Source organism: Panthera tigris, chromosome B4, assembly GCF_018350195.1.
Source record: "Panthera tigris isolate Pti1 chromosome B4, P.tigris_Pti1_mat1.1, whole genome shotgun sequence".
Classification (NCBI taxonomy): Eukaryota; Metazoa; Chordata; class Mammalia; order Carnivora; family Felidae; genus Panthera; species Panthera tigris.
Genome location: NC_056666.1, coordinates 25743561 through 25760907, shown reverse-complemented (window position 1 = coordinate 25760907; position 17347 = coordinate 25743561). Strand labels below are relative to the sequence as shown.

At 38.6% G+C, this 17347-nt stretch overlaps 1 protein-coding gene across 4 annotated transcripts in view; it reads left to right on the top strand.

Annotated features, from left to right (window-relative positions):
- MPP7 (membrane palmitoylated protein 7) overlaps positions 1-17347 on the top strand; it is a 277391-nt gene that overhangs the window by 38628 nt on the left and 221416 nt on the right. For 2 of the 4 annotated variants that reach the window (XM_042991298.1, XM_042991294.1), the window contains exon 1: positions 6798-6870. The exons of the other annotated variants lie outside the window; for them this stretch is intronic. The gene's annotated coding sequence lies outside the window, so the exon portion shown is untranslated. Of the gene's footprint in view, positions 1-6797; positions 6871-17347 lie in introns of those variants that run through there. 4 annotated transcript variants of the gene reach the window in all.

The window sequence follows — 17347 nt, the reverse complement described above, 5'->3', positions numbered from 1 at the left end:
CTTTGTGGTCTGCTGAATTGGCTTAAAATTAATTTGCTTTGGTAAGGAACAAGGCTAATTAAAAAATAATCTTACAGTGTAATTGCTTTGGCAATGGTAATTGCAAATATTTAAATTCTCTCACAGGAATTGGGCATAAAATGAACCTCAACACTGAGTTCAGATGTATCATGTACATATCCTGTACGTATCATGTAATGAAAACAGTGTATTCCTTTTCATTTTAAGTGCATCAGAAGGAAGATACTATTTGGTGAGAACATAGTTTAAATGTGGTATCTGGTATTTTTTCATGTTTTGATTTCTTTATCTTGGCAGGTGATTGAAGGGAAAAACCATCTGCAATTGTCTGTAGGCATGAGGAAGATTTGTATAACTCTTTAAGATTATTAACTAATAATTAGATATAGAGAGCATCCTTATTATGGAGAGCTAGGGTGACTGGAGTAGAATGGATTTCCACCAGAAATAACTGTGTACTTTTTAGGTAATAAAGCATATATTAATTCACAAGTAGAAAAAGGAACTGACGCTGATGTAGTCACATAATAACGCTGTAAATATTTACTTACAAATAAAGAATTTACAAATAGTTGCTAATAGAGTTAAAAAAAAATACCAATGTTTCCTAAATGTGAACATGCAGGGTTATTTTAGCATTATTCATAAAAACAATTTTTATTTTAAACACTATGCCTTTATTTTCATGTATATTAGAAAGCTTAACTAGCTCATCAAACTCATTGTTTCAGGAGGATCCAAAGTGGGCATTTCAGTTAAAAACAAAACAAAACTTGATTTAAGCAAAATGTTAACTGAGGGGCGCCTGGGTGGCTCAGTCGGTTGAGCGTCCGACTTTAGCTCAGGTCGTGATCTCATGGTTCGTGGGTTTGAACCCCGCATCGGGCTGACTCACCCCTCCCCTGCTCATGTGTGCACGTGTGCCTTTTCTCTCTCAAAAATAACGTTTTTTTTTTTTTTTTTAATGTTTAAGTGAAAGAATAGTTTTTTATGTAATGTAAATGGTGGTGGTATAAGTGACCCAAGTTTGGAAACTACTGATTTAAATTACCGATACATAGCTGTTTCTGTTTAATTTTGAGTTGCTGTATTTTATTTTATTTTATTTTATTTTATTTTATTTTATTTTATTTTATTTTATTTTATTTTATTTTATTTTATTTTATTTTATTTTATTTTATTTTATTTTTAATTTTTTTTAAGTTTATTTATTTTTGGGACAGAGAGAGACCGAGCATGAATGGGGGAGGGTCAGAGAGAGAAGGAGACACAGAATCTGAAACAGGCTCCAGGCTCCAGGCTCCAAGCTGTCAGCACAGAGCCCGACGCGGGGCTTGAACTCACGGACTGCGAGATCATGACCTGAGCCGAAGTCGGACGCTCAACCGACTGAGCCACCCAGGCGCCCCAGAGTTGCTGTATTTTAAAGAGTAATAATAAACTGGGAAGGAGGGTGGGATGCCACAGGTGGGGAGCCCCAAGACGTTGGATCTGAGTAGAAGTTCTGTTCGGACTTCCACTTGCTCTCTTTAATTTCCCTTTCATAGCTGCTTAGTGTAGTGATAACTTCGTGTCTCCACAGCCTCTTGTCCCACTCTTCCTTTTCACGTGGAGCTCTCTCGCCCAGTCCCCAGATTGTTCCTCACGACAGGGATACTGTCATTTTTCCCTGTGCCTCCAGTGTCGGGCCTGGTAGTTGCTCAGTAAGTGGGTCTTTGGATGCATTGAGTTGTTATTCGGTAAACCAAACAGGAGTAAAAGCACGTATTTAGTCTGTCCTAAGTAACACGAAAACTTACCAAATAGTTGTACATGTAGACAAACTGCAGAACCTTTGGTAGTAATAGCTGAAAACCATTTTTTAAATTTGTTTCACTTTTCTGTCATCTTGGTGGTGTCAGCTTGGCTTTGCCGGAAAGACCGCATGCACATGCTAGTGTGGAAGGAACACTGAGTTCTAGTCCTGGGTCTTCCTTCCTCCTCTTGTTGTTTGGGTCTGGTACAGGAAGGATCAAAGGGGTTGGGGGTCAAGCAAAATAATGCTTGCATAAATACTATTGCCAAGATCTACAGAAGTGTTATGGTTTTAGGTATCTGCTGTGTCTCGTGACTGTAATATCTTGCCTAGAGACTTTTGTATCCATCTTCCATCATAGTCTGTCCTTTTCTCATTGGAAAAGAAAAACAATGCCCTGGGGACAAACTGAAGTCCTGGTTTCTTGTTTATATGTCGGTAAGGTACCTCCGATCTTTTTTGGGGGAACGAGTCAGAGTAGGAGTTAATAAACTTTTTTCTTTTTTTTTTTTTTTTGTTTACTGTTTACAAAATACTTTCTCAGAAAAGTATTGGTAGTTCCAGAATACAATATTGGTGATTCAAGACAAAACAAAAATAGGCGTAATTTTTTTTCACATGAAAGATACTTCTGTACCGAGTTGATAGCAGTGTATTACTCTGCTATATGAAGGGGGAGTGTGCAGGGAATTACTTAGTCCTGGGACAAGGTAATCCTGATATAACTATTCTTGACCATCATACATGACTTAATGTTTACTGACTATTATGTTAGACACTATGCAAGACACTTAGTTCTTCCTCATAGTGTTACTGTGAAAATTCTCCCTGTTTAGGGTGAAAAGAAAGCTGGTCGGTGGTAGAGCTTGGATTTGAATCTAGGTTTGATGAACTAGAAAGTTCGGTGGTTGTCTACTCCGGTTGTGCATTTCATTCGCTTGGGAACTTTGTTGGTGCTGGCGAAATTGTCCATCACGGTTTAAATTTTCTTCAGTAGAAACTGTGGTTAATTATGTCTGTATCTGATGATTCCAGTATCTGGATTACCTCCGAATTTCTTTCGATCATCTTTTTCCATTGGTTCTGTCTCTTGGTATGTCTAGTAATTTTTGATTAAATATTGGTTATTATGGAAAATTGAAGAGGTTCTGATGATAGAATTTCCTTTAGCGTCTGACAGGCAGTTAGAATAGGGGGAATCGCCTTAATCCACTCAGAGGTTGAGCTGATTGAGGGTGGGAACCCCTTTCTGAGGCCTCGTGTATTTCCAGCTTTCCCTTACCACCCAGGGGAAGTTCTTTAGAGGTCTCAACGGGCTGCAGTCCTTTAGGGGTCCAAACTGAAAGCTGGTGGGATTCAGTTGTGCACATCTGCCTTGTTAGGCCCCTACCTCCAATTTTTGTCTTTCCTGTCTGATGGGACAGACTGTCTCTGCTCAGCTTCTCAGTCTCTTAGCTGCATTCTGTTCAGCTTCTTTACCCCATGCATTTGTTTGCTTATGAATCAGTGAATACTTGAAGCAGAAAAGTAGCTCAGGGTGCTGGACGCACTTTTTGGTGTTTTTCTTTTCTCTGGAGTCTTGACCTCTCGGGTCCTCGGCGCCTGACTTGTCCTGAACTCCAGGTTTTGTCTGCCCTGGAGACTGCCAGAGGCTGTCTTTAATGCCTCTACTATGTGACAGCTGGCTTCCCTCCTCAGCCTTGCATCTCTGCTGCTTATGAGTTGGGAATGTGCTCAGGGGGAAGCAGTGTGGAATGTTGGGTACATCTTCAGGTGTTTTCCTTTTCTTCTAGATCTTGGCCATTCAAGCCCCACTTTGGAAGGCTTTTTTTTTTTTTCCTAGTTCTTTTTCTCCTCCTCTTTCCTCCGGTACTAGGTAGTGTTAAGTAGACTATAAATTGATTTTGTTGATTTCCATAGCCGCTACAGTTACTGTCCTTGACTTCTGAACTCAAGAGCCACGGACTGATCTTGACGAGATTTATGACTTTTTTTTTTTTTTTTTTTTTTAAGAAATAAAAATGTTTATTTCTAAAAACAAATAACTGAATTTCTTTCATTAAGGGGCCTGGTAAAATTTCAAGGGACCAATAACCTCAGAGCTTTATAAAAGTAATTTTCCCAAAGTTTTGATTACGTGTGAATGTAATTTTATAATGTACTACTTTTTGAGATGTTTTAAAATTAAATGGAAACTAACATTTTATCTTTTCCCATTGTACTTAATATTTTAAACATTCTTAGAATGAAAGTAACTTGAAAACACTTTGGAAAAAAAAATTGATATTCTGAAACTGTACATACCAACGTCCCGTTAAATTCTTCCCATTTTAAATGATTCAAGTTTGAGATACTTCTCCTATCATAATGAAACACTTTTGAATTAAAGCCTGAAAGTAATAAATCAACAAGATAAACATAGAGGCCTAAAATTCAGAGTTTGGCATTCATTAGGTAATAAAATAAAAGATGAGCTCACATTTGGACTTGTGTACCTTGATAATTCTTTCTTAACCTGAAAGCCTCATTTGCATGGAATGTTATTACATGAAGCAGAGTAGCTGGCAGATTATTCTGGTACTTTAAAACAAAAATGTTCGTGTTTGGTTATAGATTTGTAATGGTTTAAAGGTCTGGTAGGGCAAAATAAGCAGGACTCCTGAGGCGCCATTAAGCATCCGACTCTTGGTTTCAGCTCAGTGATCCCACGGTTCGTGGGATCGAGCCCCACGTTGGCCTCTGTGCTGACAGTGTGGAGCCTGCTTGGAATTCTCTCTCCCTCTCTGTCTGCCCCTCCCCTGCATGTTCTCACTTTAGGTTAAAGTGAGAGTTAAAGATGAGAACAAAATTGTGAATTCAGAACTCTTATGAGGCTAGCTAGTTACAAGGCCACACAATTCCTTACTTAAAGCCCAAATACATTCTAGAATTCAGAATTGCTTAATTTGCCACTCTGCCAGGAAACTTTGAACACAGTGTTAGGAACTAGTGAGGAAAATTTAAAATGTTTTACATCTGAATAATATTTTTAGTAGCCCTATTGATGACAAGATTACATAGAGACAACATTTATCCAGAAGGTTATGAAATCAAAACGTTTCATTTCAAGATCAACAGGGGTTAAGATTCACTTATAGTATGCTAGGGAATCTTTAAAGACTCTTGGAAGAACGTAATTTACACACAACTACCAACATACCAATGAGTTTAAAAAAATTCTTAATGAATATGGGATTACTATACCAATCTGTGCTATTTCATACTTTAAGTGTTAATACACCAAAAGTAAGGTTTTGTCAAGAATTTGCATATAAAAAGAATTCTTTTTTTTTTTTTTTTTTTTTTTTTTTGGTGTGTGACTGATTCTCTGTAGATTTGTGGGAAGATGGTTATTATTAAGTTAAGTTCATTAAGATGTTCCATCTTTAACAGAAAATTTCAAGAACTGCAGAGATTATGTATTATGTTTACTGGTAATTCCAAGTAAAAATTAAATTTAGGAAAAGTTAGATTAAAAGTCTTCACTAATGATGTTCAGTAAACATTGACTACAAAAGGGTGAATGACTAAAACATTTATTCTTGTTTGAAGAAAAAATATTTAAAAATTTTTAAAAATAAACAAAAATAAACTATTTTTCAGGGCAGTTTTAGGTTTACAGTAAACTTGAGTGAAAGGTACAGAGATTGCCCCACACACTCTGCCCCACACATGCGTAATCTCCTTTATTTTTAATATATTCCACCAGAGTGCTACATTTGTTACACTGATGAACCCACACTGTCACTTGATTATCACCCAGAGTCTACAGTTTTTTTTTTAATGTTTATTTATTTTTGAGAGAGAGAGAGAGAGAGAGAGAGAGAGAGTGTGAGTTGAATGGGGGAGGGGCAGGGAGAGAGGGAGACACAGAATCCGAAGCAGGCTCCAGGCCCTGAGCCGTCAGCACAGAGCCCGACGCGGGGCTTGAGCTCATGGACCGCAAGGTCATGACCTGAGCTGAAGCCGGATGCTTAACCGACCGAGCTACCCAGGTGCCCCCAGAGTCTAGTTTATATTAGGGTTCACCCTTGGTGTTGCACACTCTGTGGGTTTGGACAAATGTATAATGACACGGATTCACTATTTTGGTATTCTAGGGAATAGTGTCACTGCCCTAAAAATTCTGTTTTCTGCTAATTTATGCCTTCCTCCCCCTTACCTCTTGAAAACCACTGACTCTTACTGTCAATTTAAAAAACCTGATATGAAAAGTTTGAATTTGAAGTCTATTTGCATTCTCACAAAGTGCATTTATTTATGAAAAAATAGGAAATATGAAATCCTATTAAAATTGTTGAATGATTATAAAAATGATTTAAAATGTTTAATTACATTGTATGAATAACGTTTATTGTTGATGGGGGTCCATGAGGAATTTAGAAGAAATCCCGTGTCTTGTTCAGTATGTGGTCAGTATAAGTATAGAACCTGATGTACAAAAAGTTATATTCATAGAAACAAGCTTCTATTTCTCATGAAAAAAATCTAAGAAGATTTTCTTTGGGAGTTTCATACAAATTCTTTATTTAACTAAGTATTCCCTAATATTTTTGTTTCCTGATCATCATTATAGAATATAAGGGAAATAGAATTGATTTATATCACCCAAGCCTTGATTTCCCTTCCAGGCACCAGATAAATAATAATACTCACAATTTGTGCCATGACATGTATCACTGATCTGTGTTGGCTTCTTTTACATAGTGGAATTAACTCTCCAGATGAGTCATTTGATTTTTAATCTACTGTGGGTAGTCTTAGTGAAGGATAAATTCGATCTAGGAAACCTAGAATCTTCTAAGGGATTATGGAACTTTATGAAAGTATACAGTTTCTGAGAACTATTTTTATCCTTTCCGTTGGTCAGGGTGACATAGCTCAGAGAACTTACAATTGTGACTTCAGCCAAGTGCCTATGCTGTTACACATGTAGCCTTGGGTCAGATGTACTTTTATTTAGTTGTTCACTCAGTATATGCTTAATGAGCATTGCTGTGCATGGAATGTGGAAGGTAATTTATTTATCTTTGTTCTTAAGGAATTTATAGTTTAATGGAGGGGAAAGACACACAGATGCTTATATAAATGTGTTAAGTACAATGATAGTTTAAATAGGCTTTGAGACCTGTAATGAAATCATGGGTCATGATTGTTGTTTGATTTAAAAAATAATTGCCTAACATGCATAATTCTTTGTTTTTAATTAGGTAAGTAAGACTTGAATGAAGGACTTGTGAAATTTTAAAAAGTACAAAAAACAGTCTGAAAATTTAGCTCCATTTTGTATTCCAACTCTCCTCCCTATTCCACTTTTCATTCATTTAAAAAAATTTTTTTAAATGTTTGTTTTTGAGAGAGAGACACACACAGAATGTGAGTGGGGCAGGGGCAGAGAGAGAGGGAGACACAGAATCCGAAGCAGGCTCCAGGCTGTCAGCACAGAGCCCTACAACGGAGCTCGAACTCATGAACCATGAGATCATGACCTGAGCAGAAGTTGGATGCTTAACCGACTGAGCCACCCAGGCACCCCCAGTTTTTAAACCATTGCCTGATTTAAGAACATTTTAGATCATTACCTTTTTTTTTTTTTTTGGTCGCCAATGATGATTACTAAGTTTTCATGTACATCTGTGTTTTCAGACACATGTAAATTATGTATATAGTGAAAAGTCCTAGGAGTAGAATCCAGGCTGAAGAATATTTCTCTGGTGTATTTGCCTGTTATTAGAATCCTTAGAATTAATACGCTTTTCCTTTTAAGCTAACTTCAAACCTGGGAGGCGTTAGGGTATATGGAATTGGCAGAAATAGCCTGGAAGACAGTAATCCTGATGGTTTAGCTACAGCACCTGCAGTCGTCATCTGGAAGGAATTATACGTGCCCCTGATTCCTCTTCAGTCCCTCACTTCCCCCTTCCTGTCATGTGAGCCACCACTGCCCTCCCTCTTCCTTGTCTACACGTGCTCTCCCCAATTGTCCCGAATTCCAGAATCTCCCTTTTCACGGTCCTCGTGTGCTAAGCTGACCTTTAGTTAGGTGTGCTTCTGATAGTCATAGCAAGAAAATCAACTGTGTACAGATAGCATTTTCAGGGTCTTCCTTGAAGTCCAAAGAATAGTTGATATAGAATAGTTTATATACAATAGGCTATATAGTTTATATAGAGTCTTAAAAGAAGTAACATACTTGAACTTAAATGTGACATTTACCTTCCCTCTCCTCTCCTTCTCCCAGTGCTTCTCCACAGACTTTTTTTGGATATAGCTACCAACGATTAGAAATATTCCTAGTTACTTAACCCACAAATATGAGAGTGCTCCTGTATTTTTCTGGATCAGGATACTCTGATCCCTTGAGCTCTGTGATTAGAATTGTGTTAATTCATAGAATTGACTAGGAAAGTATTTCAATAATAAATTTATAGACTTAAAGAATAAATTCCTAGGGGCGCCTGGGTGACTCAGTTGGTTAAACATCCGACTTCCTCTCAGGTCATGATCTCATGATTCGTGGGTTTGAGCCTCTTGTCGGGCTCTGTGCTAAGGGCTCAGAGCCTGGAGCCTGCTACGGATTCTGTCTCCTCCTCTCTCTCTCTCTGCCCCTCCCCGACTCTCACTCTCTCTCAAAAATAAATGAACATTAAAAAAAAATGCATTTCTATCCCTTTTCTGTATTACTCCCCAAAGTACCTGTTGACTGTATTAGAACGACTGTGTAAATTTAGGGAATAATGGGGGGTGGGGAATGCTGAAAATTCAGTTATTTCTAGTTGTGATTTTACAACAAATTCAGGTATCATATTTGATTCCCAGATTCCTGCTGGGACCCTCCCCCCCCCCCCCCTTCATGCCCCCATTCTCTAATCATTTTCAGATCCATACAACATAGCAATTCCATGGGAGGCCTCAACAGTTTCTCCCTTAATTCTGTGCGGGTTTCCTGGTTGTATTAATTCAACAGCTCTCCCTTAGGTCGTCATTAAGCTGTTTGTGTGTTTGGGCAGGCTGCCTTGATTTACAGCCAGCTGTGAACTAGCGATGAGTAAGATAGCAGGTCTTACCTTGTTTTTTCTCTCAGCCATTCCTATGCTTGCAGCTGTAAGAACTACTTAGAGTGTAGGCAGCACAATTACTCAGTTAATATAATCTGCCCAAGTTTTCATTTCAGGGTAAATCTCTTTTATGACTATCTATGTACTACTTATTGCTACTAAGGTTAATTCTGTCTGGTAGGTTTTAAATATGATCTCTAGTCTTTTTATTTACTACATAAGGTATAGCGAATCTAGGGATCCTTGAGTTTCAAAAAAGTAGGATCAAATTATTAACTCAGGAAGATGCAGTCCCAATTTATTTAGTCATATTTGTCATAGCCTTGCAAAATTAGTATTTAGGAGCAGAAGCCCAATGGTTTTAGGTAATCCCTCGCTCATCTAAACATTTGTTACAATAATGTCACTGCTTTCCAAATGGTAACCTTTTATCAAATCCTTTCCTTGACTCTTTCCTCTCCATAGCAAATTACTCTTCACAGATTAGGGCAAAGAAACAACCCTTGAACCACAAGACAAGCTTAGCAAATTTTTCTTGCTAAGAAAATCTTGCTAAGAAACTTGGACAGCTGTGATTTTTCTCTTTGAAATCTTGGCTAGTTGGTGAGATTAATGGTTTTAGAAATGTTCTTAGGTTGGTTTAGGGGAGAGTAAAAAGAATCTTCTTGAGACCTTGTCATTGTCTTAATCCAAAGAGATTAGAATGCACTGAAGATAATTCACATAGACCTTGCAAGAGTATCTTTTTAATAATTAGGAAAAGATGTGTGGAGCTATCAAGTGGACACATTGCTTGGTTCACTTTGTGTAACTGTTGCAGAGATTAAGGAGGAAGAATTTTTCATTGAAAGTCTTGAGAGAGGCCTGTCCCAGTAGTCAGGAGAAGTAATTAGCAAACCCATTTTCTACATGATGTTTACAGGTTTCCTTGATGTTGAGATAGTGGTAGCACGAATTTGTTTTCCTCTTTCTGGTCAATCCAGTCCTCTAGTCTGGCCCAATTTCTTAGGCTGCAGAGAAGTAGGAGTACTTGTCTTTTATAGGCCTTTTTTCTTTTTTACGTTTACCTGGCTAACCACATGAGCTTTTTTCCGGCAACGCTTACGCCATTTGTAGCTGACCGCTCTCCTCGGCGTTTTAGTACATCTCTCCCTCTCAGCTTAGTTTTTTTTTTTTTCCTTTTGCTAGACATAATAAAAATTAGTCTAACCTTTAAAGACATGCAAATAAGAGACTCTTTTTAGGAATCAGTATACACTTGTAGCTGTCAGGTGTGTGTGGGTTTCTGCTGGACAGGTATGTCAGGAACGGTCACTTTTCTGATCAGGAGATTATTCACTTTGTAATGTCATCTGCCTGCTCAGATTTCAGATAGTCCTAAGTGTCCCTTGAGTTTTCACCCATAAGAGATGGTTTTACCAACTTGGAAGACAGTCTTACCTGGTTGCCTGCTGATGCTTTTCACATACAGACACAGTTCTTGCATTTTTTTTTTTTTTTTTTTTTTTTTTTACCTATTACCTGTTGAAGAGAGCAATGACTGACTAGTAGCAAGTTGTCTGGAAAAGTGGAGGACCCTAACGGGGAGACTGTATGCATGAGAACTGATGCCAGCTTCCTGGTATGATGACCCAGGCTTGAATAATAACTGATGCTTAACATCTTCTTCCAGAAAGCTTAATAAACTTCCTGGGTACCCTGGTGGTTCCATTGTTTTTCATTCCCAACCTCCATCCTTCCAGATGAGGCTGAACTGTAACAATGATTACAGTTTATACAGGGAGATGCCTGCTTCAGAATACTCTTGAGTAAGACGTGCCCTTGTGTACTTGAGTCCCCGAAGGTAATGAGTGAAACCACAGAATAAAACCTAGATGGATAGATTTGGAATTTTAGAAGTAGAAATTGATTTTAAGATAATCCAATCAAAGTATGTTTATAGTTTGGTATATACCCTATTGTAGCCTGATAAAATACTGTGTAGATTATAGGATTTTGATAAATTATGACAACTATAAGCAATATACACGTTAACTCACAAAAGGTGCAGATGAATTTTGAAAGTACCAGAAGATCTGATATCTACGGTCCTGTCTAAAACGTAGTCACTGTCAGTCGTCAATACCTTTCTGGAACTGCAGAACCAAAACTAAAGGTGGGCTAGGAACTAGCTTAGGAAAGTATAGACCAGAAGGCCAAAAATAAAACATCTTAAAAGTTTGAATAAAGAGGTGGTGTGGTGGGGAGTAGAGGGTCCTTGCATTGGTGTGGATAGATTGAAGTCAAAATATCGGTCAATGCCTTACAGTCCATTCCACGTTGATATTGTGAATGAAGCCATAACTCTGCAGTGAAGACAGTGTCATTAACAACTCGAACCTTTTCTCATTGTATTTTTAGATTACTGCATACTTCTGTGATTATTTCTTAGGATAAATTCCTGCAACTTAAATTGTTGGTTCAGTGACGTTTCTTTTGGAAACAAAACAGCTCCATTTGTTCACATTGACACTGGACGTGTTCATTTTCAAATTCCCTCTTTGTTAGGAAAATATATTTTTTGGAGCTTTAACGCTGCATATGAAGTCATGCAAGGTGCTTTTGTTAGCAGGACCTTAATTTTCCTTGTTAAAAGTGAAATGATGGCGCCCTCTGCTGATGTCGAAAGGAATTGCTGAACGATAATCTACAAGTTTGAATAAGAGCAGATACAAATGTGTACTGTAGACTGTCTTGTCCCTCATGATGCTCCTTTGTGCTGACGCTGCTCAACAGTAGGCCACATGATGACAAACATGCAGTTATGTACAATTTAACCCATATTTTGAAGCAAGTGGAGGAACTAGAGTGAGCAAGTTACACAGAGGCATGAAATAACATGGCGTGTTCAGGGATCCGTGGGTAACTTTATAGGAAACTTGAGAGGGTGTTGCTGTGCCTTTTGCAATGAAGGAAACTGTTAAAGATGGGGGCACGTATCCTTTTAGGGAATTTAAACTGTATCATAAAAAGTGCCCTTGAGTCTTCAGATAGTTCTGTTTCGAATAATAATGTGATCATTTAGGTGCCATAGAAAGATGATGCAGACAGCAGTGTACGGGAGGGGAGGGGTTGACGTGGGGACTGACCAGTTCTAGGATAGGACTTGGAAGGTTTTTTTTTTTTTTTTTTTTTTTTTTTGCAAAAAGCTTTTTATCACAAAACTTTCAAACATACAGAAAAGATAGAACAGTACACTAAATACCCATATGCCCAGCTTAGAGCCAACAATTAGTAACATTGTGTCACATTGCACTTCCTATCTCCCTCGCCCTCTCCACTGACACCCCCCCCCTCCCTGTTTTTCTATGGAAGTATTTTAGAGTAAGTTGCAGATCTCATTACTCTGCATTCCCAAATATTTAAGCAAGCATCTCTCCAAAATAAGGACATCAGGGGAGAGATGTTCATGGGATAAAATCAGGAGAGTTTAGGATTTAGGGGTTAAAGATAATGCGTTCTGTTATATCTAGTAAGAGGTGCCACATAGGCACAAAGGCTTGGTTTACCATGACTAATTTGTGGTTTCTGTAGTATTTTTCCTCTTCTCTTTTTGAGACTTTCAGGAGATGGAAAAATGGTCCATGCTATTCCGTTTTAAATGGAAACTTAAACTTAGAAAACTTTTTAATCAGAAAAAAAAATTCAAATACAATAGTAGACAGTGGGCATTGTTCTTGGCTGAGGCAATGGTCCATGCCAAGCTTCTCCATGGAAAGGAAAAAAAAAGGTGATTATAGAGGGGCTGACCAGCCTTCTCCCACAAGGAGGAAGAAGGGCTGGGCCCTTGAACCGTGTGAAGGCCCAGATCGGTGGATGTTTGTGTGAGACAGGTGTGCATCGAGCACGGGTGTGATTCAACCCCCGTGTGATGCAGAGAGTGAAAAGGAGGCAAGCTGACTGGCGCCAGCATAGGTGGCGGTGGGGAGAGGAGGAAGCCGGAAATGCCAAAGGGCACTGGACATAGGGGCCAGTCCTTAAGTATCTTTAATTAGTAGGGGAATTTGCCTGCTACACCTTTGGTCTAGTAAGTGTTTTACGTTATGATCAGTGAGATTAGGAAGTCTTCCTCCTTTGGGCGGGACGACTGGGAAGGGGATAAGGCACACAGAACACCTCGTATGATATTATCGTAGCTATAATTGGTAGAGAGGCCAGACGCTCATTCCTTCAATGAATGTTTGTGGAGCCAGCTATTAACGGCAGGCAATAGTGAGCAACAGATAGAAGTCCCTGCCCTCTTGTCGCTTACGTCAGAGTAGGAAAGGCTGAACGATAGACAAGATAAATGAAATCTACATCACAGGGTGTGATAAGCACTAAGAAGAAACATTAAGTGGTGGGGGGAGTGGGGGGGGTGGTGGAGACTTTAGGAAGGGACTCCGCTAAGATGCCATTTGGGGAAAGACCTGTGAGACTTGAACCACTTGAGCGATGCCGATGTGCACAGTGCGCCATTTGCCGTTTCCTGTGTGTCTGTCTCAAGAATGTGTGAATAGGAGGGGCGCCGGGGTGGCTCAGTCGATCAAGCGTCCAACTTTGATTTCAGCTCAGCTCATGATCTCATGGTTCATGAGTTTGAGCCCCACACTGGGCTTTGTGCTGTCGGTGCAGAGCTGCATTGAATCCTCTGTGCCCCGCCCCCCCTTCTTCCTCCCTCTCAAAAATAAACATTAAAAAAAAAAAAAAAGAATGTGTACATAGGAGGTGACTGACAGCTGGCTTCCATGTGGTATTTTTTTTTTCTGTCCCTGCACACACTGTCTCCTCAGTCAGACCCTTCCAATCCTAAGATTTCTTCACGTAGATAAACTGCAAAGTGAGTTTTCTCCTTATCATGTTGTATCTTTCCAGAGCGTGTTGGTGTAAGTGTGTCTGAGTCCCCTCAAAGGCTCAAAAGCTCTTGAAAGGTTCTCTTGTGTCCACGTTTCCCATGGTTTTGAACAATGACTGGCATGTTACTTTTCTTGGCAACTTAATTTTTGTTCCATCTTCCCACGAAACTTTGGAAATGGTAACTTTTTTCCCTTTTCCATTCATTTGTTTCGCTCTGGAAATGAAAATAATCCTTTTCAGAGCTGTGATATGCGAATTGGAGATTTACAAAGTAGATCCCAGGAACTAATATTAAGGAAGTCTAAATATTGATGGAGTTGAAGAAAATAGCATTAAAAGGTATATGAACAATGAAATACTCTCAAAGCTACCCTTGGGTATAACAGGCTCCAAGCATGAGATTCTCTGTCGTGTAACACGTGAACGGCCAATGCAGAACAGATTCTCTTTTTGTTAATACAGCATTCACTATTTTTCTGTATAACATAAGAATCGGGTTTTGAATTCTGCTCTAAGGGACTGACTCCCGTTTGTTTTCAGTTTTGGAAACTGTTAAAGTAAATGAGTATGTTATGAACATAAACTCCTATGCAAGAAAATGAGGATTTCCTTTAAGAGTGTAGGGACAGGCCACCATGGACAATATAAAGTTGTTTGTATTATACGTGAATATTGCTTTTGGATTGCATATTTTCTTTCATGATCTGTGATAGCTTTAAAAAATACATATGTAAATGTGCATGAACAACCGCTATGTATCACATTTAGTTTCTCTCTTTAGTGCTGTCCCTAATTAGAAAATAATGATTAACGTTTAGAGGCACATGGGTGGCTCTGTTGGTTAAACATCCAACTCTTGATTTCAGCTCAGGTCATGATCTCCTAGTTCGTGAAATCAAGCCCCCCCCCCCCCCCCAATAGGGTTCTGTGCTGACAGAATCTCCTGCTTGGGATTCTCTCCCTCCCTCTCTCTCTCTGCCCCTCCACTGCTCACACTGTCTCTGTCTCTGTCTCTCCCTCAAAAAAAAAAACACAAAAAAACACAAACGACTTAAAACAACATTGATATCATAAATATTTTACAAGTAAGAATTGACTTTTGGAAAGCTTATTTTTTATAGCTATACTTTAGGGCCCGAGAAACTAACAAAACTAGACAATTTGCATGATTTCTGTTGTCAAGTTAGTAAACACATGAAATCACATTTGTAAATATCCGGGTTCATTGCAGAGGTTTTTAGCAGACTATATTTTTGGGAACTATTTTTAAGCCACACAGTATTAATTAGTACCTAGCAAATAATGTAAGTACTTAGACTGGATGACTTATATCATTTAAAAATTATATATTGATTTTTGCAAATGACCAACATGTCAGGAGGAGTTAGGCTGTGCTTTAGCGACAAACAACAGCAACAGCTGTTCATTTCTTGCTCGTGCTGTCTGTCCCTTACACGTTGGTGGGGCACTCAGCTCCATGGCATTCTCTGTCAGTACTTGAGCTGATGGAGGTGCCATTCTGTTGAACATTGGACAGCTTGGGAAAGAGGAGATACAAGAATCTCGCCATGGCTCCTAAGTGTTGTGTCTTCCTGAGAGTGACCGACCTGATGCTTTCTTTTTATTAGTTAAGGCAAGTCCTAAGACCTCAACTTCGAGGGCATGGGGAAACACACTTCTCTTCCCATGTGCCTGGAAGGGGAGAAGTCACAGAAATATTGTGGGGTAGGCACCACTGTCTAATCACAGTTAGAAAAAATTCCAAAAATTAACGAGTGTCATTAAGTTTACTACATTATCTACTTTGGTATAGCAATTGGGTTGTCATTTATAATTGGTAGGGATGTTTAAAACCGTTTATTGTGCCCCAATTTATAGCCTGATCCTCTGGTATTAGTACCTCCTGTCTGACAAAGTGTTTGTGAGTTTAACTACAACAGTGATTTGTGTGCTTCAGCCTTGAGTTCCAAGACTGCCGTGCGGGCTCCGCTATGAAGGCTGGCTTGTATTTGCCAATGTTACTTCCGTCCATTTGCTTGTTGGTAGAATTAAGCTTTTCCATCTCTGATAATAGTCTTTGGATTATTGGGCAACTGTTCTGGCTACTATTAGTTTGCAGTGATTTCATTTCTTCCTTAGCCTGTCTTCAAGTGTTGCACTCTTTTTTTTTTTTTTTTTTTTTTTTTTTGTGGCAAAGTGCATAACATAAAATTCACCCTATTAACTGTTCTTAAGTGTACAGTTCAGGAGTAGTAAGTATTTTGACATTGTTGTGTAACAGATCTCCAGAACCTTTTTATATGGCAAAACTGAAACTCTGTACACATGAAACAACTCTCCATTTCTCCTATCCCCTAGCAACCACCATTCTATTTTCTGTTTCTAGGAGTTTGGCTACTTTAGATACCTTATATAAGTGCCATTGCACAGTAGTTTTCTTTTCCTGGCTGGCTTATTTCACTTAATATAACGTCCTCAAGTTTCACTCACATTATAGCACGTGACAGGGTTTCCTTCTTCTTTAAGGTGAATAATACTCGTGCGTGTGTGTGTGTGTGTGTGTATGCCACATTTTGTTCATCTCTTGATGAGGATTTGATTTGCTTTAACCTCTTGCCTATTGTTAACGCCGCAATGAACATGGATTTGCAAATGTCTCTTTGAGATCCTCCTTTCGATTCTTTTGGGTATATAAACAGAAGGGGTTGTGCTGGGTCATGTGGTCATTCCATTGTAAGTTTTTTGAGGACCTTTCATACTGTTTTCCATAGTGGCTGCACCATTATAAATTCCCACCAACAGTGTGCAGGGTTTCAGTTTCTCTACATTATTCCCAATAGTTGTTATCTTCTAGGTGGTTTTTTTTTTTTGTATAGTAAATGGGTGTGAAGTGTTATCTCTTTGTGATTTTGATTTGAAAGACCTGAACATCTTTTCATGTGCTTGTTGAAGAAATGTCTGTTCAAGTACTTTGCTCATGTATTTATTTTTTTGAGTTTTAGGTGCTTTTAATATATTTTGGATGTTAATCCCTTATCAGATATATGATTTGCAAGTATTTTTTTCCATTCTGTAGGTTGTCCCTTCACTCTGTTGTTTACTTTGGTTCTGAGAAGTTTTTAAGTTTTCTATAGTTCCATTCATTATTTTTACCTTTCTTGCATGTGCTTTTGGTGTCATATCCAAGACATCATTACCAGATTCAATGTCATGAAGGTTTTCCCCTGTTTGGTTTTTAAGACTTCTCATTTTAGATCTTATGTTTAGGTTTTTATTTTGCGTTAGCTTTATATATGATGTATGGTAAGGGTCCAACATAATTTTTTTGCATGTGGATATTCAGTTTTGCCAACACTTGTTGAAGAGATTGTCCTTTCCCTGTTGAATAGTCCTGGCACCTTGGTTGAAGATCATTTGACTACATGCCTGAGAATTTTTTCTGGGTTCTCTATTCTGTTTCATTGGTCTGTATGTCTGTCTTTATGTCAGTACCACACTGTTTTGATTACTGTAGCTTTGTAATATGTTTTGAAATCAGGACTTGTGAGGCCTTGAACGT